Source organism: Rattus norvegicus, chromosome 6 (genome assembly GCF_021556685.1).
Source record: "Rattus norvegicus strain SHRSP/BbbUtx chromosome 6, alternate assembly SHRSP_T2T, whole genome shotgun sequence".
Classification (NCBI taxonomy): Eukaryota; Metazoa; Chordata; class Mammalia; order Rodentia; family Muridae; genus Rattus; species Rattus norvegicus.
The window spans coordinates 55,983,277-56,009,086 of NC_141539.1; the positions used below are offsets into that span (position 1 = coordinate 55,983,277).

Genomic DNA, 25,810 nt, shown 5'->3' on the forward strand with positions numbered 1-25,810 from the left:
TCCATCGAGTACCCTGATTTGAACAAGTTCTGGGTGACTCAGAGCCAGACTTAGACTTGAAGACTTGGATGGTTTGTCACAATTGTCCATTTATTACAATATGGAATCGCCTAGGAAGAGTCTCCATGAAAAACTGTCTAGATTGGCTTGACCTGTGGGCAAGCCTGGAAAAGAACGTTTTGTTTTTGGTTTTTTTGGTTTTTTTGTTTGTTTTGTTTTGTTTTTTTTGGAGTGGGTTAATTAAGGTGGGAAGGCCTACACTGAATGTGGGTGGCACCATTTCAGGGCTAGGACCTGTTCATGCTGAAGAGGAGAGTGTGTCCGTTTGCTGCCTCTGATTGCTCCTGTGACTTCCCCACTATGATGGACTGCCACTAGAACTGTGGGCTAAAACAGACCCTTCCTAGGTTGTTTTGTCAGGGAATTTTATCACGGCAACAGGAAACAAAACATAGGCACACAGGCAGGCACATGCATAATATCATACACACATACACACACACACACACACACACACACACACACACACACACACACACACATATTTTCCAAATGAAGATCACACAAGCTGACTTGAAGCCAGGCTCTTGCTGCCATGAGTCAGTGAAACAGGTCCAGCCTAGACTTCCATCTCAAAATCAGGGTGAACCACGGTAGTTATTAATGACAGTGGATACTCAGAGGCGTATCAGAGATTAAAATACATTTCTAAGTTTCAACTAATTTTGACTGTGCCTCAAACAGAGTCCTCACTGCATTGGGTGCTATGTTACTGTCATTACACATGCAAGGTACTTACAGTGACTGGCAATTGAAGTGACCTGTTATCCCCACCCCATTACCAGGACGAGTGGGCACCCTGAGGAACCTGGGTTTCCAGAAGGGATCTCATGAGTAGCTCTTTGCATGAGAGACTGAGTGCAGACCCTGACAGCTTCTTCAATCTTGCTGATGCAGGGTATGTGGGAAGGAGGCAGACAGTGAACTCAGGCCTTCCTCGACCCAGCTCAGCTTGGGGAGGCATCTCACTCTTCATGGCTGAGAGCCACAACCTTGAGTTTCTCAGCGGAATGTGTTTGGCCTCAACTCTAAGCTTCACACAGAAGAAGGCAGACTTTCTCTTGTCCGTTCACGTGAGCAGCGGAAAAACTCACGTGGACACTGGGAGGCTGGAGGCTCCAACCATGAGAGAGGATGCCCTTGCCCTCCTCCATATTCCCCTTGATTTCCTCTTCCATTACTCGCTCTCCCCCAATCTTTTTCTCTTATTCTCATGCCTCCAGGCACTGAATATTACCTTGGCAGATGAGAGAAGCAAGTCAGAAGTTGACTCGGAGGCATTTACTAAACAGAACTTCTGAAAAGAGAAGAAAAGGCAGAAATTGAAGCTGACAGAGCAAGAAGTCAATTCTAAGGCTCAGGGAAAGAAGTAAACATAACAGTAAAAGAAGACCAGAGGCAGGAGTCAAAGATGGGGAAGTGCTGTGTGGACAATAACTCACCCCTACTCAAGCGCTCGGCACCAGGCACATGCTGCTTTGTCTTAATCTTTGCACAGGAACAGATACCTTCCATAAGCCTGAAACTAAAGCTAGGTGGCATCTGGAGCTTGTGCTGGCTTATGACTTACCACCTAGCATGGACTCTCATGAAAACTTTAACAACCTAGGATTGTTCAGCTTATTGAAGAGTCCTGGAGTGAAAGAGGGACTCTTTGTTGACAACTGCCGTCCCCCTTTATTATCTTCTCAGCTCTCTGAATATTTCTAGGCAACAGCTAGTGGAGTCAATTTCTCTGTCTAAATAGGTGCAGTCTCTAGTATGCTTATCCAATCAGCTTCAGCATCCCTGACACCCCCTACTATGATGGGTCCAGCAGTGCAGTACAAAACCCTGTGTGGTGGTTTGACCATGCTATGCCCATGGGAGGAGGTACTATTAGAGGTGTTAGTTGCCTTATTGGAGGAGATATAGCCATGTAGGAAGAAGTGTGTCATTGCAGGGGCAGGGCGATATGAGGTCATATGTATGCCCAAGTCTGGCTAGAGAGAGTCTTCTCCTGGGTGTCTTTAGATAAAGATGTAGAACCCTCAGCTCCTCCTATGCCATTCCTACTTGGATGCTGCCATGCTCCTGCCTTGATGATAATGGACTGAACCTCCGAACCTGTAAGCCAGCCACAGTTAAATGTTGTCTTTGTAAGAGTTGACTTGGTCATGGGATCTGTTCACAGCAGTAAAACCCTAAGGTGGAAGATATTTTTTTTTTTCCTGGAGCAACATTTCTTTCTTTCTGTGACGCTCCTCAGAAGACAGCCACTGTCCTCTGGTCCCAAAAACCCAAGCATGTAGTTCTGACTGGCAGAAAATTATTAGTTCTTCTTGTCTCCTTAGGAGTAAGAATAACTGAATTCCTAAATATATGCACTGAAGTCCAACAAGGCTTTCTTGTAAATATCCTATGTGACTACATACCTGCCAATGAGATGTAGCTAAAAAAAATGTTCTATTACATGACTGCCCCTAAAGATGAAGGAACAAAACTTCCTCTGCTCTGTCCTTCACCCTAAAATACAGGTGTTGGATATAATGACTGGAGCTCCATTTGGACCTTGAAGTGCCCTTAAAAAAGGACCATGCTCCAGGATTCCAGGATGTAGAGTATCAAGCTAGACGTGAATAGTGGCATCACAGAACCAGCCCCAGACACACTCTCTCTCTCTCTCTCTCTCTCTCTCTCTCTCTCTCTCTCTCTCTCTCTCTCTGCTTCTCATTTTATGAGGAAGAAACAGACTTCTGTCTTGTGGTGGCTGTTATCACAAGGAGTTTCCCATCACGGGCTAAAACAATGTAACAGATGGACCCAGACTTCTGTTCACAAACATCTTGTATAGATAAGGGAGTCCAGACTTGGGAAGGAACTCACACCTTAGAAGCAGAGTTGAAACCAGGTGGGTGCATAATGGCATAATGCTGTCTGTGGTCTCACTTCCCCAGAGGCTGAAGTAAGGAACTTCAGGAGTTCAGAACTAGCCTGAGTGATATAACCAGACCCTGGAGAAAGAGGAGGAAGAGGAAAATGAGGAAGGAGTGTGTGGGGGTGTGTGGGGGGAGACGAGTGGATGAGGTAAAGAGAAGGGGAAGGAAGAGAGGGGGCAGAAGCAGGGGAGGAGAGGAGCCAGGGTCTTTTACCATATTCTAGGGCTTCTAAGTCAAGCTAAAGCTGGCACCGGCAAAACTTTCCAGTGACATGAACTGATTCATTCACTGTTGTTTTTAAAGCTGGCTTCCATTGGCAATTTTGCTTATGAAAGACAGAATGCCACTCCCAGCAGAATCCATGTAGGCAGGCATGTCTTTCAAGCACACCCAGGCTCTCCTGGTTGTGGCGAGACTGGATAAGGATGAAAGTTTGGCTTTCCTTTCCTAGTATTCGTTGAGTCCCTACTGTGTGCCAGACAGTGTGGTTTGTGACTCCTCTTGTAACAGTGCTGAGCCGACAGAAATTGTTACTCCTGCGTCACCAATGTAGAAACCAAGACTGGGAGATGCTTCTGGAGACCATGTGTGACAGTCTCATTTAGAAGAGTGTTTGTAGTCAGGTAGCCAAGCAATTCTTCCTGGTTAAAGGCAGGACTGTGTCCCTTGGCCACACTCATCCCCCTCTCTGTCTCTCAGAGTGTCCTGACTGTTAGGGAAAAGGCATCTCTGGGGACCTTGATGACTTATGAAGCGGAGAATGATGTTGAGAGCACAGCCTGGATATCAGAGCCAGCTCTTGTCAGCTAAAGCTGATACTGTCTTAAGAAGTGGTTGCTTCTCTGCTGTTCAGCTCAGACCTGAGGCCCGGAATCACACTCTGCAGTGGCACCCCGCCTGCTGGTTCAGTGGATTGGGCGTGTGCAACTGCAGGTCTCTGAGCTCGGGCTGGGTTCTAGCACACTGTTTTCCATCTACACATTGAAAGAGCCCTGCCCACATCACTTGGGGGATGGCGATATCAGAGTGTCCCATTCACTCACCCATGTGATACTCAGCACGAGTGAATGCTTACTTCACAGGAAGTTCCATGAACCATGCTGCCTAGGGCTTCATGCTACTTAGAAATGCTCATTCTGGGCAAATGATATATACATGATTCTTGCCACAGCCCACCTCATTTGTTAAGTCCTTCACTACTTCACTAAGCCATGGAGGTGACGCCAGTGAGTGTGGATTCTGAAAGACTGTGTAATTATCAGTCTTAGACCACCAGGGACATCCTGTCTTCCAGGGCAGGGTCTGAATACACAGGCCAGGACAATTTGACTTAAACCCTTTCTGAGTAAGACAACTTTGCGGTAGCACTGGTCTCTGGACGGTTTGGAACATCCACGATCTCTTAACAGCTTCATGCAGAGCCAACATGAAAGCACTGGAGGACTTCTGCACCCAGGACGTAGGCTTCTCCCCAATGAGAATACGCAACCTGATGGAAGGACTTCTCCTAAATGCATTTATAACCCTACCACATCCAACAGCACACTGTGTGTGTTCAGGAAAATGGGGCAAGCCAAGGCTGGGAGACTGTACTGGCAAAAGACATAGCAGACGAAGGACCGTTATCCAAACTCCACAAGGCCCTCTTCAAACCCTACAGGGATATGAGCAGCATAACTTTAAAGTGGGCAAAATATCTGAACAGATGCCTCATCAAAGAAGATGTAGAGATGGGAGAAGCATCCAGCACTGGGGAGGGGGTCGGAAATGAGAGCAACAGGAAGATGACATGTACGATCATTAGCGTGGCTAACATCTAAAAAACGCTGGCAGCACCAAACGCTGCCAAGACGAGAGGCAGGGACTTTCCTATGCGCCTGGTGGAACTGCCAGGTTGGAAGACAGCTTGGCAGAGTCACAAAACTAAATATATTCTTACCATATGATCCGGTAATCGTGCTCCTTGGGGATTTACCCAAAAGATTGAAAAGTTATGTCCACACAAAACCTGTGCGTGGATGTTTATCGCAGCTTTACTCAGACTTGCTAAAACTAAGAAGCAGCCAAGATGTCCTTCAGTGGGAGCACGGAAGAAAAGAAGCACTGTGGTATATCCAGACAAGTGGAGTACTACTCAGCACTGAAAAGAAGTGAGCTGCCAAGCAGAGGAACGACATGGAAGAATCTTAGGTGCAAGAAAAAGAGCAGATCAGAAAAGAACACGCACCAGGATGGGTAAGACAAAGCTGTGGCTTTAGGGGGGCTTTGGGGTTAGCAGAGAACGGAGATAAATAAGTCAGGCATAGATTTTCTTAGGGCAGGGAAAGTACTACAGTGGTGGATAGATGGGGTGACGGTGATGTCAATGTCAGACACTCATTTGTGACACTTGTGTCACTTGGCTTGGAAATGTTCATAGAGGAGGAAGTGACATGTGTTGAAAACTGTACTTACTGCTCAGTTTTGCCGTGAACCAAAAACTGCTAAAAAAAAAAAAGTCCATTAAAATAGCATGTGTGAACCAGGAATAATAGCAGGAATCTTTAATCACAGCACTTAGGACACTGAGGCAGGCAAATCTCCATGAGTTCAAGGCCAGCCTGGTCTAAATAAGTGAGTCCAAGCTAGCCAGAGAGACAGAGATATTTTGCCTAAAAAAGATTAATAAATAATCCAGTTAACATGTTTTGTTTAACTTGCTACATGTATATACGATACCAAATTAAACTGAACATGGGGCAATTTGTAAGCCTCCATACATTTAGCTAAAATAGTATTAAGAGACTGTAAGAACCACAACATACAACCCGGCTGTATTATTCTTGCCACAGAGAGATGCCAGGGTCTGTTTCCATTCCTGGGTCACAGACGACCAGCCACAGCCAAGGCAGTTTTGCCAAATCATGGCAAAGGTTTATTGGGAGCCTGTTCCAGGCTAGCACGTCCATCATTCCTGACATACAGGGACTCTGAACCAAGGAGGCAAGATGTTTCCTCCAGAGAGTCACGGATACACTGAAGTGGCTTACGGGACCCTGGAAACAAAAGCACAGAGTACAGATTGTAAAGTGTCCAAACACAGCCAACTGCCAATGCCAGGCTGCACACACTGCACACGGCACGCACACAAGCTGTTCACCCTCCGGTGGCAGGAAGGTTGCAGCGGAAAGATCGGTGTCGCTGGTGTGGGGTTAAAGAAGTGTGAGGGGGGTTTGAAAATTCTGTGTGTGTGAGTGTGTGTGTGTGTGTGTGTGTGTGTGTGTGTGTGTGTGTGTCAGAGGGTGTTTGTTTGTTTGTTTAAATTGCCAACCAGAGGCTCTGTGCAACTGTCATCTACCTGCAAGCAGCCCCACAGCGAGCGTGCCCTGCTCTAGAGGCCCCGTGATTGCTGGGCACCATGATTACTGGGCAGAGCCGTGATTTCACAGCATAAGCATGGCGTCATGCCTTAAGATTTTGAGTTTTAAAACAAAAGCTAAAAGCAAGCCCTCATCGGAAGTTCTGCAGAGATCCGGACTTGCCATGATGGCTTCCTTCAGGATTTTGAAAGCCATTTCTTCCAACTCACTCTGTGGGCAGGAAGCTCTCTCTAGCCATTCAAATGCCAGGAGTGCTTCTGTCTCCTTGACCACACCCACAGTACCATATCTACCCTAGGTCAGCTTAGGTAGTTTCTGAATTGTTAGCAAACCAGACATCCATCTAACTCCAAGCCCCTAGGCCACCCCTGCTGACACACTCACCTCCCTGAACCAATACCAAGGAAGATCCTTCTTGGTCTGGTGCTTGCGGGCTGTGTGACCTTCAGCATATTCCTGCATACCTGTGTCTCTTCTGGCTGCCGTCCTGCAAAAGAAGGCTGCAGCTCTCTACGAGCATCAGCATCCACCCTGCTTGTGGTGAACAACACTAATCAGATAATATGATACCCAGCTCTTTAGTGGTTGTGGAGTGGGATTGATGTGTTAGGCCTGGAAGGAAGACAGACATTTCTAGATACCCTTAAGATAATGGTTGTTAGCCTATCTGTGGAACGGAAGACTTAGGGTTCCATATACAGCAAGAATAACAGCTACCCCAGGGCTCCTCTGACTCATGCCTCACTTGCTTTTCAAAGGTGTCTTTTGGACTCACAGGTACCCTTCTCTCCTTCCCCCTCTCCCCATGCTCCATTGTTTAAACCCCCATTGTTTCTTCTTTTGGGTTTGTTGCTTGTTTTTTGTTTGTTTGTTTACTTATTTATTTTGTTGTTGTTTGTTTTTTGTTTTGTTGTTGTTCTGTTTTGTTTCAGACAGGGTCTCATGTAGCCAGTTGAGGGTGGATGAGGACGACCTTAAATTTGTGATCCTCCTGCCTCTACTTCCAGAGGGCTGGGATTACAAGTGGGTGCCGCCCTGCCCAGCCAATTGTGCTCCCTTTCCTTTAGCCCTTGCCATTTACCTTGCCACTGAGTTCAATCCTGACCTCCAGACTCCAGCAGGCAGAACTCTGGCTCAGTCCCCAGAATGCACAGTGTCCGTTTTAGCAGTCTAGTTTTCAGGAATTGCATAACAACAGAAAACCTTCTCTTTTCTTTAATTTTTTATTTTTTCTTTAATTTTAGTTTTGCACGTTGCCAAACCCTGGCAGCACACATGAGGAGTGTGTGAGGCAGTTAAATATACCACGCCTTCCACTGGGAAAGCCCTGCCTTCAGTAGCAGGTCTCATAGGGGGTCGCCCTGGGAAACAAGAGTCCGGATTCTAAGCCTTGAAGCCAGGCTTTATGGAGACAACACTCACCCGGGAGATGCTGGAAGGTTGCTTAGGAGACAAGGCGGCTCTAACAACCGAGTTAGAACAGTAAATAAAATTGCCATCTGTTGAGTTCTTAATATGGGCCAGGCACTGTGCCAAGCATTTTACAAGTGTTAGCTATCTCCTTTTCAAACCTGCTTAAATTGTGGAATAAAATACTCCTGGATTAAAGTGTTCAAAACAAATGTATGGTATGAGGAACAATCACAAGGCAAACGTGTGTAATTACCTCCAGGGTCAAGATAGAACATCCCCAGCACTGGAGAATGGCCCTGTGGCCTCCTACCCTCCCCTCTCTGAGAGGCCCTGCTGTGGTTTCACGCCAATCCCTTCTTGCCTTTGGACTTTTCTCAACATGTGATAGAAAATGCAAGCTGTTTGTAGCTTAGTTTTGTTTTCAGATGCTATGTCTTCGTGGGGGTTGCTGGAGATTGCACCCAGAGCCTTAGAACATTCCAGGCAAGCACTCCTCACTGAACTGCACAGTTTCCTTCTCATAGTTCAGTGCTGTGTAGTACTCCATGGGGTGTGTACTATATCAGTGCTCATTTACTCCTTCTATAGTCAATGGCTGTTTGCCTTGTTTCCAGCTTGAGGCCACCAGCAGCAGTAAAGGGATAGACGTTCTGCTTATCCTGTCATGCGTGAGAAGTTCCTCACAGACACCCAGCGCTAAGAACACGGAATGTGCACTTGTTGGTGTTATCAGATGATGGCCAGATGCCTTGCCCAGTGTTTTCATAGATCTCCCTCCATCAGCAGCACCGACTTCCCCATTACCCGCCTTCCAATTGGGATCATCAGATTTTATAAACCTGACGAACACGGATCCTATTTTGCTATAGCTTCAATGGTGATTAAACTAATTTTTAAAAACCCTTGCCAGTTATTAGTAAGTTATTGATCAATATGTTATTGTTATTAATATCAATGAGTTACATTTCATGCATTCATCTCTCTTTTGCCTCTTTTGCTGGGTGTTACACAGGTGAATTGCTCTGTATTTTCCTTCATTGATGAGGCTGCCCACCCCCCCCAGAGACAGACACACATGCACATGCACACACACAGCACAGACATGCACACATTCATAAAAACACAACATAGACACACATGCACACACCCACACCCACACAACACAGACACACACGCACATGCCCAACACACACACACACACACACACACACACACACACACACTGCTGTGTCTGTGCCTCTCCCATCAGAAATCAGGTTTTCTTCTCCATCCTTTTGCATTTGGTCTTTTACTTCCTGCTCCTCTTGGTTTTCATTCTAGACACATGTTCTCTAAAATGATTTTGTATCGCAGATATTTTCTTCCATTTTCTTGCAACTCCTTGATTCTCACAATGATTCTAAGAAGTAAATGTTACCAATATGGCATCAGAGAGGCCAGGTCCCCTCTAAGGAGCATCGGACTTAGGGAACACACCCATACTCAGAGCTGAGCTCTTCCTACTCTGCTGCACTCAGGACTGCTTTTCCCAGTGCTCTCAGGCCAATCAGAGCACCCCGGGAAGCCTCTCTACCTCTTCCTTCTTCCTGAATCTTTGGCTTTCTCTTAAGTTTGTTTCCTGCTTCCCACTGAAGCAACAGCTAAGATCCCCAGCTCCAAATGTCACCCTCTAGAGCTCTCCTTCCAACCCCACAGAACAGTTGTGTGAGGCACTGTCCCTTCCACAAGCAGACTTCCAGATCACACACCCCACATCAAGGCTCAGGTGCTGTTCTGTGTGAGCAGCTGCAGCAAGGCCAGAGCCCTTTGGATGGGGGCTGTAAGCACAAGGGCTGAGTACTGACCTTAAAGCAGGGCCCCTCCCGGAGATCTGCCTTCGGTCAGTGGCTCCCCAGCTTCTCCAGCCGGTGGTAGCTCTTGTCTTTGCACTTTCTGCCATCTCCTCACTTCTTGCCAAGCTCACTCAAGCATATGGGCAGGAAGCCTAAATAACTCTTTCCCCTTCTCTCACGGCAGGTCTCACTCTGGTCTATCTATCCCCATCTCTCTCTCTCAGACCCTCCAAGTTCACTGCCTGAGATGCTTCTGAATCCACCCTCCCTTCTTCCTTGCCCCAAGAGGGTTTGTTAAAGGCCAGCCTGCTAGGTCAGATTGTGTATAACCTGCACCATGCTTCCCCTTTCCAAGGGATAAAACTCCAAAGACCCTGGGGAGCATAGTCCTCCTCACTCCCACCCCTGTCTTGCTGTCCTCTCACTCAGTCCTGCAGCAGTGTAGGCTGTCTTTCCCACAGGGCCTTTGCACACACTCTCTGCCTTGCCTGGGATGCCCTGGCCACCCCCACTGGAGTTCTGCGTCCCAGCATCAATTAGAGCCAAGTTTTTTTCAAGTTTCCACTTTCACAGTCCCTGTTTGCCCAGGAAATTTGTGTATGACTCAGAGTATATAGGTCTATGAAATCTGTATACAAACGAAACATTTGCGGATAATAAATCATAAAGGAATTTATTTTAAAGCAATTCTATGCCATATATTTATTAATGATTAAAGTAAATTTGCACATTAATTGGACACCATGCTTGTTGGACCAAATCTTGGCTGAATACTTGATATTGTAGGATCTACAACACTTCCAATGTCTTCCAGAGTTGGTCAATATTGTGATTCCTATGACTGTCAATACCAACAATGCTGCCTCTCACAAACGCATAGTACAAAATGTTGGGAGGATGACTGGGGCCACCTCAGAATTATTACAGATTCTGTACTAATCCCACACCATGATTCATTGAATGATTTCTACGAAACTCAAACAACAGTTCTGAAAGTCAAACTTTCTAAGGTAAAGCAGTCCAAGACATGCTAACTTCATACCCACGAGCTGAGGAAAGATGGTAGGAAAAGACTGTTTTCCACAGTTTGACCCTGATGTGTCGATATAAGCAGAAAACCTTGCATGTGCACGAGAACACTCTAATTTATAGTAGTTGTAGCTCAAATCTGAGCTGAGCTTTTCCAGGTAGGAGCCGTCAGCCTTGTGTTCAGAACCAGGCTGCATTAGGGCACGTGATGTGGCAGCTGTGGGCGCTGCTAAGCGCATTGTCTTGTGGCTCAGAACCACTTTTTAGTCGTTGTACATTCAGTGACCTTTGAATATGGCCAAAGCCTTTGAGACCTTCAGATTTAGCCTCATGACACCATCTGGGGTCACAGCACACACTTTATAAGGCCTTGGACTAGTTCCTGGGAGGCTGCTTAACATCGGCTGAATTAGAGGTTAAAATGGTTCATTTAAACAAGCAGCTGTCGCTCCCATCAGGCAGGATGTCCACCACTGGCACCTGTGTTGCTGCGGGTGTAGACATGTGCGCTCACCTCTGTGACGTCTCGATTAAATTATTCAGCCCCCTTTGACCCACATTTCACTTCTATGCATTTGCCCTTTAAAATGTACCCGGAGGCTACAGAAAGACATGCAGGGTAATTTTCTTTGAATATTACTTACAGTACAGACAAGCTCTACCAAGAAGACCATAGTTACACTGCGGTGAGCTCATAGTGTAGACTACTACTCAACCTTTAAAAAGGAGTGAGTGTATTTGTGAAAGAAGGTACTCAGGATGCACTAAACTAAAAACCAAATCTAGAAGACTATGGTTTGTTTGTGTGTTTTTGTTTTTTGAGACAGGTTTCTCTCTGTACCTCTAGCTGCCCTGGAACTTACTTGGAAGACCAGGTTTGCCTCTAATTCAGATCTCCCAGCCTTTACCTCCTGAGTGCCAGGATTACAGGTGTGTACCACCCACCTACCACCCAGCTACTATATATTTCTATAATTGCTTTTTGCTGTTTTATTACTAACAATAAATAATCTAAAAACTTTAATAATAATGGAAAGATAATAATTACACAGCAAAGGTGCTGTATCCCCAAGTTCTGTGAGGCCTTCGCTGTCTACAGCCTAGTCACTGTTATTTCCCCAAAGCCTGGTTGGTGCTGGGAACTTGATAGGTGCTCATTAAACATGTATTAATTGATTGAATAAGTGAATAAACTGTTCCTATGACCCCATAAGCTGTGCTACCCAGCCGCAGCTCTGGGAGCAGCACACTGGCCATGCCCCTGGAGGGGGGCCCTGTTCTTGAAGTCATTGCAGGTTCATGTTGTCTCTGCTGACAGCTCTGTCAGTCATGCCACACTTTCTGCTGGTGTTGAGCTCTGGGGCCTTTGCACAAACAACACCACACTCCACGTGGGTCCCTTTGCTGACTTAGGAAGACAGTTTTGTCCGCGTTCAATCTCAACAATGTATTTTATTCACAATTGCCAGCAGGACTGTGGGTAAATCAAAAAAGAAAAAGAAAGAGAGAAAGAAAAAGAAAAGGAAATAAAAAAGAAAAAGAAACCCAATCCTCCTCAAACATACTTGATCAAGAACCTTGCATGTTTACTTTCGTGTTAGCTCCAAGACAGGACAAAGACACAAGAATCAGTCTCTCCTGACCCAGGCTCCCCCCCTGACTCAAAGAAGTGTGTTCCGGCTCATTTACTCTACCACAGGACCTTTGCATGGACAGCTCCTTCCTCTAAGAAAGCATTCTCCAACTGGCAAGGCTGTCTTGATATTTAGGGTTTAGATTTCAGGATGGCCCATCTGAAAGGCCATCTTCTTTCCTAGTCTACCTCACCCTGGAACATCTCTTGAAAGAATTGCTATAACAATGGTCACATGTGGGCTTTAAGGTTTCAAAAGTCCAAATCAGGCCAGGCCCAGAGAGGCTCTCTCTTTCTCCTGTCCTGTCCTGTCCTGTCCTGTCCTGTCCTGTCCTCTCCTCTCCTCTCTCCCTCCCTTCCTTCTTTCCTCCCTCAGCCTGTGAATCAGGATGTAGCTCTCAGCTCCAGTGTCATACACACCACCACACTTCCCACCATGATGACAATGAACTAACCCTCCGATGACAATGGACTAACTGTAAGCCAGATCTTAATTAAATGCTTTCCGTTATAAGAGTTTCCTTGGTCACAGTGTCTTTTCACAGGAATAGATCAGTGACTAAGACACTTTCTATGTATTACCTGCTTCTGACTCCCATCCCAGTGTCATCAAGGATGCCATTTCTTTGTTCACAGCTCCTATGTCTGGACCATTAGGGTCACTCAATATATATTCCCAAGAGAGTGAATGTAACTCTACTTACCCGAAGTGGCTTTAGACCAAGGCTTCTACTTCATCTGCAAGGATAGCCCTGGGGCTACTATAACAAATTATCACAGATCTGGAGGCATAAAGCAACTTAGACTTACTCTCTAACAGTTCTGGGAAGTCAGAAGTCTAACAATTTTCTTTTAACTAGGCCAAATTCAAGGCCACATGCCCAGTACAGTTTGTATACAAGAAGCCGGTCCTTGCCCCTGCAGATGCTTCTGCCGGTCAGTGCTTCTGTGCTTGTGGCTGCCTCCTCCTCACACACAACTTCAAGTCTTTTTGTACACCATTTTTTCATCACCCTGGCCTTGTGCATGTGCCATTATAAAATCCCCCTCAGTCTTTCTCTTCTGTTGCAACACAGGATAACATTTACTGTCTCAGGAGCCAACCCGGGGGACCCATAGTTGATCATCTCTGCAAAGGCTTTGCTGTGCAACCGCAACAGTCAACATTCACAGGGTTAATGGATTGCGCCTGATGTCTTCAGGCCACCAGAGATGTCTAGCAGCTCTGGAAACCCCTTTGCAGGGTGGAGACATGTGTTTTGAACTTCTGATTTCCCCTCTGGCAGGGTCAGCCTTAAAGAAGAGCTCAGCGAATGCTTTGTGACTGAGTGTGGATGGCAGGTGCTGCTATCTGCCTTCCCTCCCAGCTCCAACCTCAAAGAGAAAAAAATGTCAGGGCTCCAGTTCCTTCCATGTAAGTGGCTTCCTATTCTCTACCCCCTCAGAAACCACAGAAAGCTCCTCATTAGAGGCTGCCACTCCACATGCTGCCGGGCACCTCCCAGGGTCAGCTTTTAGGGTTATCCCCCCCGCTGCAGAACATGAAGTTCACTCTTGTTGTCTGGGAGTCAGAGCAGGCTGGGCTGCAGTGTGATGACTCCCTCCTCGTCCATAATTTCAAATAGGAGGACAGGGTGAGGTGAGGGGGTAGGTTGGTGGGCTGGGTGGGTTGGGTAGAGAGACTGACATTAGCCTATTTCTTTCAAAGGAGATTGGGCCAGAGCATAGGAAGTCCTTCTGTCCTGGCTATATCCACAGTTGCTACAGAACCTGGCTCCCTGCTAGCAGAAAAAGAAAAGTGAGTCTTAAGCTCCTCCCTTGCCCCCATAATCCCTCATCCAGCCATGTCCAGAGTATCCTGGTCCCTGGTCCTAGTCTTGGGGTTCCCTGAGGCTAGGACAGGTATTTTGCATCTCAGACTTGCAGTCTCTGCCCCTTCCCTAGGATCACTCTGCCCAGATCTGAATGGCCTGGGTTTTATACCTGTTCTGCTTGGTAGCTGAGGTCTCCACTCCCTCCTCATGCAGGAACAAGGGGGCTGATAGAATGGGATACTACGGGGATTTGTAGGTGGAGGAGGGTTCTCTTCTTTCTCTGTGCCTATTGTAGCCAGGGAGGTCCAAAGAGCAAGCAGGATTATCATGTCAAACTCTGAGAGCAAAGACAAGGTCTTAGAGGCCCATACTTGGTTTACCCCAGAGTCCAGAGCAAGTTTGAATCTTATCACTCCTGTCTGGAACTGGGCATGCAATTGGGCCACCTATCCTCCTCTGCTCTGCCACGTGAACCCAGAGAAGCCATGCCACTGGCTTGAAGAGCCACAGTAAGCTGAGGCTATCTGTGATGTGTTATTGCCAGTGGGGATTTTGTTTTGAGTGTATATGATAGCCTCTATGAAGCGCATCAAAGGGACAACATGATTCGCTCTGTATAAAACCTAGACAAGTCCCTTTCCAGCTTCCTTGCTGGCCCTCCCTAATGGAAGAACACAGCTTTTCAGTGGAGAGACAGAATGTATACAATGTGCCTTCTCTGTGTGCTTGCAAAGTGACCAAATGCCTTCAGAGAGATTCACTGACTTATAGAAATAGGAACAAAAGCTAAGCCTCACCTAGCCATGATGCCCAGGCTGTGACATTTGAAAATGGAGCTCTGGCGTTTGAAAGTACCAGACAAGATTCTAACAATTCCACACCTTACTTTTGTTAAAAATTTGGTCTTTTTAAAAAAAAGTCTATAACTGGGCCAGGTGGTGGTGGTGCACTCCAGCACTCCGGAGGCAGAGGCAGGTAGATCTCTGAGTTTGAGGACAGCTTGGACTACACAGAGCAATCCTGTCTTGGTCTCACCCAGTCCCCCAGACTTAGTGGTACACACCTGTAATCCCAGCCCTTGGAGAGGCTAAGGCAGGAGAATGATAGTCTGAAGTCCTGCTTGGGCCTCCCAAGTGCAAGGTCACCCTGAGCAACTTAGTAAGACTCTGTAAAAGTGTAGAAAGAGCTGGAGTTGTAGCCAGGTGGCAGAGCATTTGCCTGGAATGTGCGGGGGCCGTGGGTTCAATCCCCAGCACTACAAAAAACAAACAAACAAACAAACAAACAAACACAACAGAATGAAACAAAAAAGAAAGGTTGATACAGCCTAGATTACGGGGAAATGGGAATTCTGACACACTTCAGCAAAATTTAGCAGTTTGAAAATTTTAAATGCATATTCCCTTGACTTGGTAATTTCATTTACAGGAAAGGCTCTTTAAAAACAACCAGGGCACCTTTAATCCCAGCACTTGGGAGGCAGAGGCAGAGGAGTTCTGTGAGTTCAAGGCCAGCCTGGTCTACAGAGCAAATTCCAGGATAGCCAGAGCTACACAGATAAAGATTGTCTTGAAAAGAAAAAAAAGTTTGTTTAGCTATGCTTTTTAATATTCCTATTCCTGGTTATTCAATTGATTTATTTTCTTTTTAAGACACTCTTAAGCTGTAGCCTTAATTGATAGTAACACATTTTAAAATTCAAACTTAAATGTTCATAATTGGGGATAAAGATGTCATAGTTCAACATTATATCACTCACGTGAATGCTGTGCTTGCTGGGGCTGTGTAAAAATATTAGTCATGGTTTGGTTGCTGTGAAGAAACACTATAACCAAGGTAACTCTTATAAAAGAAAACAATTAATTGAGGCTGGCTTACAGTTGCGGAAGTTCAGTCCATTATCATCAGGGCAGGAAGCATGGCAGGGTGCAGGCAGACATGGTCCTGGAAGAGCCAAGAGTCCTACATCTGGATTTGAAAGAAGCCAGGAGGAAACTCTTCTCTACTGAGCAGAACCTGAGCATAAGAGCCTCAGAGCCCACCCCCCACAGTGACACATTTCCTCTGAGAAGGCCACACCTCCTCCAATAATGCCATATCTCCTCCAATAAGGCCACACCTCCTCCAATAAGGCCACACCTCCTCCAATAAGGCCACATCTCCTAATAGTGCCACTTGCCATGGGCCAAGCATATTCAAGCCACCACACGACATTAACTATGATGCCATATAGATATAAGTATATACAATTATATAATATGTTTATATTCATGTTCATATATGTAGCTATGGATTGCCAGATAAGTTAAGTGTCTTGGTTTGCAGAATGGGGATCTAAATGTCTATAAACATGATTGATAGGTAGATGGTAGGGAGATAGTGTGTGGATAGCAATAAATTACCAACATCAAAATTATAGCATTTATTTTAGGCTGATGATCGTTCTCATGCCTTTTCTTCCTATGGAATTTTTTTATTTTTATTTTTGGTAACAAATGTTCTCTATGCAAGAGGGAAAATCCGACCACTTCAAACAGGTGTGGCGTATTCTGGCAAGTGTTCTTTAGCCAGATGTCCTTTTTAGTCAGTAACAAACCACAGACTAAAGACAACAGTTGAAAGCTATCACTCAGAACTGCGGTTGGCTGAGAATCTCCCCTCTAAGCTAGAATACTTTTAGGTGTGCAAGAAGAAGCTGTTATTTTTGCTCTTGGTTTGACCAGCTTGGGCCTCTGGTATCTGAGAAACCTGTTTGCCTAATCTGAGTAACCATTCCCTTATCTCTGTCTAGGAATGCCTAGGACATGCCCATGGAGCTTTGTTGGGTCAGCCAAGATGAGAATTCTATGTCTCTGTAATGTGGTTGTAACTGAGTGTTAGGGAGTCTTGAAAATCTCATGTTCCTCACTTTGGATCAGCGCAACCCTTAAGATTTCCTCTTGAAAGGCATGCTATTTGTTTTAAGGCAGGGTCTCAGGTTTCCCAGGCTGACCTTGAACTGAAGTGTGGTTGAGGAGGATGACCATGACGTTCAAGTGCCACCACATCTAGTCCACATAGTGCCGGGATTCCAGCCCATGGTCTGCTGCAGGCTGGAGACCTCGCCACTGACAGCCTCATCTCCAGCCCTTTGAAGTCAGACCAACTGAAAACACTGTATTCTTACCCATGTCACATGACTTCTCATCGTGATTGCAGCCCTGAGGCCCTCTCTCACCCCTATCTGGACCACCCTTGGGACTTGACTGCTGTCCACTGAAGACTGTCCCTATGGGGAACTGCCATCTCTGTGTCTCAGGCTGGTTGTTAAGGTAGGCATTGTCCCCGTCTGCAGTGCTGGGCCACCATGTCACCATTTATTTATATCAGTCAGACATATCCTGCTCAGATCAGGTTTCTCCTCTCCCAAGCCTTGACTGCTCAGGGCGGCTACTGCCCCACTCGGGGCCCTGTGTCATTTATCGTCTACATATCAGGCAAGGTGAGCCAGCCCAATTTTCCAGTTCTAGAAAATGAGGTTGTTATTCCCTGAGATACTCAAGGGTAATCTAACTGGGGTAGTTATATGACATGACATTAAATGAGACAATTCCTTCAGAAGTTCAGCATATGAATGCCAGAATACTTACTTAGGAAAAATATGTACTGCTGTTTTTTTTTCCTTCCCTTTTCCTTTGTTTAAAACAAGGTCTTGACACATAGCACAGGGTGGCCTTGAACTTGTGATCCTTATGTCTCAGTCTCCTGCATGCTGAAATTTCACACAAGGCTAAACATGTGGGTGTGGTCACACTAAAGATAAAGAACAAGGTGAGAACAGGACAGGGGGCAGGGAAGGTTTGTTTTGGTGGGGCTGTGCAGGTACAAGGAATGAATGAACGCTGGGGCAGGCTGAGCTAATCCTCCTGGTGTCATTGTTCCCATGTCACTGTGGCATTTTACTCATAATTTGATTCTCCCAGGATACAAAGCGACATGGAGCCCATCAGCTGATTGATGCTTCAATACCCACCTCTCACAAGAGTCCAGCCAATCCTTGGACTCCATCCCTGCCAGAGCAGAGCAGACAGTTCAATCAATCCTGGGTCAATCTGTAATTGAAACCACACACACTGCCCCTCCTCAGTGTCAGATTTATTAAGCTGATGTATGTCAGTGTCTCCTCCTAGTCCAGTGTAGGGTGAATCAAGCAACATTAGAACCAAGGCCATCTTATTATTCCGTGACCCAAAGCATTGTATCTCTCCAGTATGAGAGAGTTCTTGGGAAATGGCCAACTTAAACACGCTCTTGGAGACCGCTCTGTACTGCACAGAGCAGTCTCTCTGTGTGGTCACAGGGTGAGTGACTCCTGTTCTCACAAAGTGTAAAACTCTCAGTGGAGTTGGTGACTCATGCATAGTCATCAGTGACACCGTCCCCTCTCTGGTCTGTCTAATCCACTGTGAGCCTTAGAGAGCCTGCACATTCCTGATGCCACCGCACAGCCATTTTCCAGGCAGGTTGTTGTAAGAAATCTATAATGCCTGTGAATGGCGGAAAGAGCGCTGGCTGGGCGTTTGATGTCTAGGGAACTGGGGGAGACAATGGGAAGGAGCGTCTCTGAGGGGCTCGATTTCATCATCCATGAACTGGGGATAAGGGCTGTCTGTAGTGTTGTGCCTAAGCCCCAGGAAGCCCTTGATTTGGAGTAGGAAAACGATGGCTTACAAATAACCAGGCAGCAATAAGATGCTGTACTTACGTGGCTATGTCCTCTTTCACTCCACAGGTGCCTTCCAACCCATAGCAGCAACTGGATCTTCAAATGCTGCCAGTGGACAAGGTTTAGGCCTCCCTCGTTGTAGTGGTGGGGTGAGATCAAAGAAGGTCACGGCGGCAAAGCCTTTGCTGAGGGTGGACATTCACTATCTGAAAATGCAAAGAAGAGAAAGGTCACTAACATCGGGCTCTCCAAAACCACCCCCCCTCAACATTTTGACCCACTGGAGGCTGCCTTGAGCTCAGCTCAGGGAAAGATGTTTACCCAGTTTACACTGGCTTCTACTTCACACACACACACACACACACACACACACACACACACACACACGCACGCACACATGCACGCACGCACGCACGCACACACACGCATGCATGCGTGCGAGCCCATTACAGCATTCCAACAGTCTCCAGGCATGGTGGTAAGCGTTTCCTAAAGGAAGACAACTGGACAGACCATGGCTGGAAGACATGAGGATTAAAATGTCTGACACCAGCATCACATGGGGAATGAGCAAGGCACACTCTACCCATGGAGACCTGGACTTGACCCTGCACTCTGACTGCTTTGTGGTCTTAAAGTCTTCAGGCTTCTGTTCCCTGTCGTGTCGGCTAAGACACAGGATCCTGCTGCTTGAGCTCAGGGCCTGCTCCTTGAGAGCATGGAGCAGGCATGAGGAAGAGGTGTCAGGAGGTACGGGCTGCTGGGTAGCAGCTGCCTCCTGCATCCCAGCATAGGCCCTTCTCACCAGCAATGGCATTGTTTCAGCACGGGGCTGGTGTGAGAGAAGGCGAGGTGCTCCCACCCTTTTAAGTGCTCTCTAAGGAAGTGCTCCCATCTAAGTGTTAACTTGAGACTTAATGTCCTATGCCACAATAGTGGCAAGGACTTTTCATGAAGAACTTGAATCAGGAAATGAAATGGCAATCCAGATACCTTCTAACTGGGCATTGGGTGTGAATGACCCTAGAGCCACCCCAGCAGGCCCTCTCCTGGCTGTGAATGTCTGGCTCAGTGCCCCAGGCCCACTTGCTTCTCTCCACTCCCTGTCCCCTCTTGGAACCCCGGCACTATTTGAGGCCTATTTCTCTCTCCTTTAGCCAGGATCCCAGCTTCTTCCTTCCGGAATGACAGGCAGACAGGCAGGTCCAAGTCCTACCTCCTTATCTTTCTACTTACTCCCTTCCCCCAATCCTGAGCTAGGGGTTGCCCTTTTGGATATTAGGAGACAACACATCTCCCCAGGTCACAGCTGTTTAATTTGGAAACTTACCTCGAGAGAATCTTTGTTGTCTGTGGCTACTGGGCCTGGATTTACTGTCGCATTTGCATGGGGGTAGGGTACATTTCCTAGGAAGATCCTTGAGAGGGTCTACCTCTACGGCAACTGCTGCCACAGGTCTCACACCACACTGCCATGCAGAGAGAAGGCCCTGAATATATGCTACGAGAGCAAGGCACAGGCATGAATGGAGTACGGAGAACATCGTGGCCCAGTACAGGGAAAGGGCACTCGAGATAGGACAAGAAAGGGAAGCTCTGACCCCACAATTCTGAGCAAGTGTGTGACGGGTCCCTGCAGCACATGGTGCTGAAGCAACTGGAAAAAGGCCAGAAATTAACCTTTTACGTTTTGTTTGTGAGACAGAATCGTGTCATGTAGCCCAGGCTAGCCTGGAACTCATAATCCTGCTGCCTCAGCCTCCCAAGGATCCCAGGCAAAATTCACCTTTCTTTGGCCTTATATCCTCATTGAAAGAATCATATCTAAGTGTGAAGCAGAAACCTGCCAAGGATAAAGAGAAACTGTAAGACAAGATCCATGGCCGTGAGGGTGGGCAGTTTCCTTAACTAAGACGCAAAGCAGAAGGCTCCAAGGAGAAGTCCCAGACACCTAAGTAGTTTGGAAAAGACAATTACAGGGGGAAAGTGGCGGCCTTTCTAAGCAGGCAGGAGTGCTATATGTCTGGCAGGCATAGAAAATTCCTTCAAATCAACACAAAGGCCTCAAAATGCCAACAACAAATCAACAGACGCAGCAGTTCAAAGAGCGAGAATAAAATGCACATTAAAAATGCTTGAAAACACCCAAAATGAGGGAAACTCAAGCAAATAAGACACGCTCCCCTTGTATTGCCAGGAGCTAGCGTTTTGAAGATGTTGAGCATTAATAAGTGTGTGAAGAGAAGGGTACAGATACACGCTCCAGGGAGCCTGGACTAGTCAGCTGCTTAAAAGAAGATCTGGCATGGCTATTAAAATGGAAAACGCTCGTACCTGGAAGTTCCAATTCTGGGTAGAAACGTTCCCCGTTATGCCCACAAAGCATGTATAACGATAACAGCATCGACCACCCTGTCTTTCATAAACAACTCTAAAATACCTATCAACTAGGCAATAGCTAAAGGAACTCTGGACCATTATAGGGAATAGTATGCAGCCGTTAAAGGGAATGGGTATCCCATACGTAATGCCATGTGACAGTATATATGATAAAAGCAGGCCTGGGGAGATGATTCAGTTAGTAAAGGTTTGTGAGGGTCTGAGTAAGATTTCCAGAACCAATCTTGTGTGTGTGTGTGTGTGTGTGTGTGTGTGTGTGTGTGTGTGTGTGTTCAGGCACATGTTTTAATCACACGTATTTACGTTTTATAAATTTTTCACTAGTCAAAGAATCCTTTTCCTTCCAACCATGAAAGAAAGAAAGAAAGGAAGAAAGAAAGGAAGGAAGGAAGAAAGGAGGGAGGGAGGGAGGGAGGGAGGGAGGAAGGAAGGAAGGAAGGAAGAAAGGAAGGAAGGAAGGAAGGAAGGAAAACAGGCAGACAGACAGACCGCCAAGAGTCTTACAAAAAAAGACAGTGGGCCATGTCTGGTTACAGACCCTGGATCTAGATGGGTGAACTGACAGATTAAGAGAGATGCCACTCGGGCTGGAGAGATGGCTCAGTGGTTAAGAGCCCCGACTGCTCTTCCAGAGGTCCTGAGTTCAATTCCCAGCAACCACATGGTGGCTCACAACCATCTGTAAAGAGATCTGATGCCCTCTTCTGGTGTATCTGAAGACAGTTACAGTGTACTTATATATAATAAATGAATAAATCTTTTTTTTTTTAAGAGGGATGCCACTGACATAAAACAGTTAGGCAGGACCAGAAGTTCAAGTCTGATTCCAAAGAGGCAGGCAGGTCAGAGCTGAGAAGTCTTTGTTTTTCTCACACTTGAAATACAGTTAATACAGATATGGTCCCTAGGGTTACAAGGCCAGCTGCCAAAGAGAGGAGTGGAGGAAGCTGGCAGTGCTGTAGTGACATCCCAGGAAGGGCCCACCACCCTCAGGGCAAGTGTTCTTGAAGGGTTTCTGCTTGCTTGCTTCAGGTACTCAGCTGCCCCCGGCAGAAGGTGGGTCACCTGAGAGGCTCCCAAAGCAGGATGTGCACCCCATCTTGGTAACCTTGGAGAGCAGCAGCATATGCCCCAGTCTTTTCATTCCTCAGGGCTTGAGTAATGAACTCTGTGGCATGGCCGAGGAAAGCTGGGGCAGGTTCTCCATCCTCAGCCTCTTCCTCCCCCCTCCTCATGGCTCTCAGAGTTCCTGGTCCAGCTTTTAGGACTGTACCTCCATGGCTGCCAGTGCCCAAAGGAACTGTGGTACAATGGGAATTCCTGGGATCCATTGTTCTATTACCAGAAGGAAATTAATTTTCAGAACTCAATATTAAATTTCTTTCGTAAGAAACAAGAAATTTGAAGACAAAAGCAATGTATAGAGATCCCATTTTGCTCTGTATCAAGAGATCTTGTTACTAAGAGGCAAAGGTAGCTTTGTCCCCAGTGGGAGAGCTCCTGCAGGGGTCTACTCTATACTGGAAGGTCTATCCTGTGCCAATCAGTAATGTTTGGGACAGAAGTTTCAGAGCTTCTTCTGGACAAAATCACATCGGCGTGTTGGTCTCTCCCCCCTGCCAGTTGCATCCCAAGCATCTCATGCATCCTGACTAAAGAAAGGGGCGGCCAGCGTGGGAGGCCAAGGCAGGACGATTGCTGTGAGGTCACAGTGAGGTTGAGGCCATCCTGGGGTATAGTGTGATACCCATTTCAAAACAAAACAAAACAAATCAGAAACAAGCAAACAAAACACAAACCAAAAGCAAGTGTAACAAGTGGGAGCAAGGGAGGGAGGGGGTAGGGAGATAGAGATGAATAGATAGGTAGGTAGGTAGGTAGGTAGGTAGGTAGATAGATAGATAGATAGATAGATAGAAGAATCATGACAAAAAGTCTTATGACTCACTCACTATGAACCAGGCCTTATTTATCTGCAGAGATCAGCACCCCGAATTTCCCTTAATACATTAACTCCAAGAAAACAGCAGTTTGGGGGTCCATTCAACAGATCAAGAAGCCGAGGTTAAGTCAGATTCAGGATCTCAATCCCATGGCCACACTGCGATGGATGCCTCTGATCTCAAGCCCTAGCTCAGGCTCCCTCAAACTTCCCCACCCCCATGTTAAGTAACGAGGGCTGGCTTTGTCTCAATGTTTACACGTGTACATCAATTTTCAGTTTCTCCCCATGTTTGCTAAGGGGTAAGAAAAGGCTACTACCACTGCTCCTGAGTGGCCCTGGCAAGGGACAGTGGTTAGGAACAGGGGCAGGATCCACTCAAGTCTGAGCCATAGGGAATACAGAACTCTTGTGCACATCACAGTGGTCAAGAGCCTGAGAGACTGGAGTCCATTGGCTCTGCCAGGAGCAGGGGGATTGAGTGTAAGGCAGATGACACATTGCCATTGAAGGTGGCCCTGCCCTGTCAGAATGTAAATGTCTTGTTTTCCTGTGGTTCTATGTATCAGCAGAGTCTATTCATCATGCCCCAGCTCATTCATGGCTGGGCTCTAGTGATATCAGCTGGCAGAGAGCTGAAATTTCTCCAACTGCTGTTCCTAGGGGGCGAGGAGCATCTTTCATGCTAGTCCTGTTTCCAGTCCATCACCAGGCAGCGGGGCACGAACAAGCGACAACATGGTCCAACCAGCAAGCTGGGTGGTATACTTGCCTTCCAGGTGCTGAGAAATCTTAGAAAAACTAATGGTGTGTGTAGCAAAGTCCTCACAAATTGAGATGCTCAGGGAAACTTAGCGAGGGTGGCAGATGGGGTGGACGGACTCATTTAAGTCAAAGATCATTAAGCAAGTTTAGGGATGTGTTTGAATGGAACATGCCCCCAGCTAGCTCCTGACAATGGTCCTAGTAGGACACAGGAGGTTACACAGCTAAGCCACACCCAGTACCACACATGCTTATATTTACCCAAGGTTCTGCCTGGTTCCTCTTCCCTTGGCAAGATCAGACCTCAGCTTCCTATAAAACCTCCCCAATTTCCAACATGAAGAGCAGATTCCGTTTTCTTGGTGACACATTTTCTGAACAATCTTAGCTCATGTCCACTTCCTCCGAGGAACTGGCCCAGCCACGAACGTCCACACCATTTTCACACTGGTCTAGTATCACTGTGCATGTGCCCAGCTTCCCTGAAGAGCTAAGCATGATACTTCTCCAACTGCAGCTCTGTAAAGACCGGGATGGATCTTCCTTGTCTCCCGGACCCTGGGCAATGGGTCCATCCATGAGAAACAATATTGTTTAAAAAGATGCGTCGGTGGAATAATGTCAGGTACCGTGCCTGGTTCATCTAAGATCTGAGAAATATTTCCCAAACCACAAGTATTTAAAGTGAGGTAATGCCTTATCCACTGGCACCTTAGGTAGCAATCCATCCAAAAAAACCGGAGAGTTATCTATGTTTGATATAAGCAGGCCCACTCCCACACACATCACAGCTGAAAACAAGCCTCTAGATGCTCCTTCATCACCCCATTTAAATGCAGGTTTTGAGGTTCATGGTGTGGAGTGCCAGGACGTTCCAGCCCCACCAGAATACAGCTCAGAAGCAAGCAATGCTTCGGTGTGGAGCAGACGAGCTCCTCGGACAGCAGAGGTAAGAATGGAAGGATGTTTTATAAATGGAAAAGTTATTGATTGTGGGGTAAGGGTGTCTATACAGTTTAGGGAATTCCTAGTAAGCAAACAATTTTAAAGAGATAGATAACAGGAGATGTTAAGGTCTCAGTTACCAGCCCCTAGGGTCAGAAGAGACTTCTCAAAGCTCCAGGAGTCCACGCTTCTAGCAGTCAAGTTTCCCGGGGGTGGGGGTTGGGGGTGGGGGATGCTAAGTCTTCTGGTCAACCTGCTCAGTGGAAGTGCTGGATCTGCGGGAAGGGCTTAGCATCAACTGAGAGTCCTGAGCTCGCTCAGACCGGTGTGCGCGGAGCAAAGTCTCTGCGGTGGCTCTACCAGCTGGGACACACAACGCACAGACCCCCTGGGAACCAGAGCCAAAATGACTGTGGAATTTTGCCTGCCAAGCTCGGGATGGGATGATCACTCCCCTCGCCCCCACTCACCTGATTCTTGGAGTTAAGTCCATTTCCCCTTTGCTTCTGCTTCCTGAAGGCATCTGCTAAGCGATCGGGTTCCAAGGCTCACCGAGAAATGAGACAGGGTGAAGCGGATGGTAGGTGGGAGGTGTACTCGCTAGAGCTCCCGCTCTGTCCTGAGAGATAAGGATGGAGGGGTGCGAACCAGCCGATTTCGTCCCCACTAAACCTCCGGGATCCTTCCAGGACGTCGCGCGGTGGGTGACTGGGACTTTGGGAGGAAGGGATTTGCAGCGAGCAAAACTTTCGGTCCTCCAGCGGCGACTGGGCGAAAGAACCTTTGCTTCTTTCCGGAGTTGCACCAGTCTCCGGGTTGCTGGCTGGACAGGGCGGCGGGGTGCAGCATCCTTGCGAGGTGACCCTGCCCCACTGAACCAGCCGCGCACTCAGGCTCTGCTCTCAGCCTGCTGGACTCCGCGCTCTCCCCGGCCCCGCGCACTCTGCGCCTCTCTGGCGCCCCCAGCGGCCTCACGCAGCACAGCAGGGCCCCGC

At 47.1% G+C, this 25,810-nt stretch overlaps 1 long non-coding RNA gene across 34 annotated transcripts; it reads right to left on the minus strand.

Moving 5' to 3' along the window:
* Window positions 1–228: 228 nt before the first annotated feature.
* On the minus strand, window positions 229–25,762 carry LOC102547703 (uncharacterized). Of its 34 annotated transcripts, none has more exons than XR_015622325.1 (9): window positions 25,286–25,762; window positions 18,803–18,969; window positions 18,071–18,107; window positions 17,688–17,809; window positions 15,937–16,002; window positions 15,122–15,313; window positions 14,228–14,395; window positions 12,949–13,618; window positions 10,255–12,085 (listed from the first exon to the last, which is right to left on the minus strand). It is a non-coding gene; the product is annotated as an uncharacterized LOC102547703 (long non-coding RNA). The 34 variants fall into 34 exon arrangements; XR_015622347.1 differs by having other exon boundaries at window positions 14,228–14,344; window positions 15,122–15,224; window positions 17,688–17,850; XR_015622346.1 differs by having other exon boundaries at window positions 15,122–15,224; window positions 18,071–18,149.
* Between the last annotated feature and the right edge of the window lie 48 nt (window positions 25,763–25,810).